This window comes from Octopus bimaculoides, chromosome 26 (genome assembly GCF_001194135.2).
Source record: "Octopus bimaculoides isolate UCB-OBI-ISO-001 chromosome 26, ASM119413v2, whole genome shotgun sequence".
Taxonomy (NCBI): domain Eukaryota; kingdom Metazoa; phylum Mollusca; class Cephalopoda; order Octopoda; family Octopodidae; genus Octopus; species Octopus bimaculoides.
The window spans coordinates 19,461,321-19,464,485 of record NC_069006.1 but is presented as its reverse complement, the minus strand read 5'-3'; positions in this window follow the sequence as shown (position 1 = coordinate 19,464,485).

Here is a 3,165-nt window from a genome sequence, read left to right as displayed (position 1 = left end):
ATATATATATATATATACATATATATATATATATATATACACACACACACACATAAACATGTGTGTGTGTGTGTGTGTGTGTAAGAATAATATAACACAAAGATGGAGTAATCAAGGTGATTGTTCTTTATAATTACTATATGATTGAATATTTTTCGATTTTATAGAAATTATAAAGAATGATCTTCTATAATGGAATATGAACATAAACTCAACAACTTAAAGCTGGTGTGTGGTGCAGAAACAAATGTTGCGATCTACTACTAAAGCTTGGTATCTTCCATCCTCGTGTTATATTATCCTTATATTAATCCTATGACTAGAGGAGTTCCACATGTGTATCCAGCTCTGGAAAATACTTTGCTGTAGAGTAGTAACATGTGGTAGCCAAATAAAGGCATGGAGCTTTTAAATGCACATAATGAGAGATTTTATTTAAACTATACCTATATACATGTATGTATCTCCCAGGTATGGTTCTGGGATAAGAAGTTGCGTCTTAACCACATGGTTCCGGGTTCAGTACCACTGTGTGGAACCTTGGGCAAACGTTTTCTACTGTAGCCTCAGGCCAGCCAAAACCGTGTGAGTGGACTTGGTAGATGGAAACTGAAAGAAGCCCGTCATATATATCATCATCATCATCATTTAACATCTGTCTTCCATATATGTTGTGTGTGTGTGTGTGTGTGTTTGTCTCCCCCCCACCACTTGACAACTAGTGTTGGTGTGTTTACATCCTTGTAACATAGTAGATCAGCTAAAGAGACTGATAGAATAAGTAACAGGCTTTAAAAAAAATAATAAGTACTGATGTTGATTTGTTTGACAAAAATTGTTCAAAGTGGTGCCCCAGAATGGCCATTGTATAATAACTGAAACAAGAAAAAGCTAAACGATAAAAGATTGTTTTAGATGGAGAAGACTCGATCTTTGTTACTATAGGGTAACATCCAGTTCAGTGGTTGGCATTGTTGGGCAGTTTGACAGAAGCTGGCCAGACAGAACATTACCCCAGGCTACTGTGTCTGTTTTGGCATGGTTTTTACAACTGGATGCCCTTCCTAACACCAACCACTCAGCAGAGTGGACTTAGTGCTTTTTACATGGCACAAGCACAGGCGAGGTCAGTTTCGGCACAGTTTTTACTAGATGTTTAGGTTTCCTCAATATAGTTTCATTCTGACTTAATCTTTCTTTCTGTATAATAGATTTGAAAGCAATTCTTGGCCCCATAATAATAATAATAATAATAATAATGATAATAGAATTATTGTGTATAGTACTCAGGTGCACTACAACTCATCAAAGGTGCATGTGCAGTATATAGAATTATGTACAAACGTCAGGAAAATGAACAGTGTATGAGTCATGATATACATGTATGCATGCATATGGAGGGTGAGGATATCAGATGTGGTATTGGTGAATTTCAAGAAGCATGAAGGTTTTAAAGGATGCAGTGTCTCGGCAACTAACAACTGATGCAGGTAGTTTGTTCCATGCTTCAGCAACTCTGAGCGTGATAAAATGTTTCCGAAAGTCATGGGAGCTGTACTGTTTTCTGACTTTGTAGGCATGCCTACGTGTGTTAGACACATGGAGCTCAAAAAGGTGCTCAATGTGGTTGTTGGCATGATTGTTAATAATTTTGTGAGTGTTTACTAAGTCAGAGCTTCAATGTATCTATGCGCCAGGGAAGCAGGGTGTTCAGAGTATGGAAGAGGCCTGATGGAGTGTATTCAGTCGGTTGCACGTCTCTGAACAGTTTCCAGGTCAATGTCCTGAACAAGACAGGGGTTTAACGATACTGCAAGCATACTTCCTATATGCATTATTAAAGGTATTATATTAGACATTGTAGCTAACTTCTGATTGGCTGAGGAAAGAATGAGTCGGGATTATTTGAAATGTGAGATGAATCAAACATAACCTGTAGCAATTAGTTATTTTTTAAAGCTGATACAGATGTGTCATATCATCATCATCATCATCGTTTAACGTCCGCTTTCCATGCTAGCATGGGTTGGACGATTTGACTGAAGACTGGTGCAACCGGATGGCTACACCAGGCTCCAATCAAATTTGGCAGAGTTTCTACAGCTGGATGCCCTTCCTAACGCCAACCACTCAGAGAGTGTAGATATATATACGTATATCATATATATACGTTTATCTGATTGATTGAGATATTTGATGAATCATGTTTAGATATCAAAGAGGAAGTTTGCTTGATGAGTGAGGTGTGCAATAATGTTGAGTAATGAATTGCAAGATTTCGGCTCTGAATAAATCTGGAAAAAAAAAATCATATTCCACTGTTTTATAGTTTTGAGTACTTTTCGGCTTAATTGTCTAACGTGTAAACATACACACATATTTGAGCAGCTATGTATCTGGTATTCTTCGGTTCTTTTACCTGATTCAGTCATTTGACTGCAGCCATGCTGGAGCACCACTGTTATTCGAGCAAATCAACGCCAGGACTTATTCTTTGTAAGCCTAGTACTTATTCTATTGACCTCTTTTGCCAAACCAGTAAGTTACGGGGACTGAATTTGAATCAAACTGTTTTGATTCATAAATGTAATTCCCAATAAATTAGTTGAGTGCCTTTCTTTCGTTTGTCCCACTCACTCATGTATGTGAGTGTGTGTGTGAGTGTGTTTGTGTCCGTGGAGAGAGAGAGAGGTTTGGTGATGCAAATAGGAAAAATATGCATTTGCCTATTGAACAAAGCATAAAGGGCAAACTAAGCATAAAAGGCAAACTATTTGAAAAATATGAATTATCCATGTGACATTGTAGTTGTTCTTATGATTTGTTGCAGAACTAGCCAGGGAAATACTACTATATCACTGATATATAAATTGGCAATCCCTTGATCTGTAACTCATTTGGTAAGCACTGACACACGAAATTCTTGGTCTTTGAGTCAATCTGTTAATAGATAGATATGTATATATAAGAAGATATAAAAATATATATAAAGGAGGCCATTAGGTGGACTGCTAATGTGCTAGAAGAAGATCACATGTCATGTGTCTACATGTGATCTTCTTCTAGCACATTAGCAGTCCACCTAGTGGCCTCCTTTATATATATTTTTATATTTATTTATTTAACAGTATTTAACAAATAGGTGTATTGTCAATTAAAAGATTT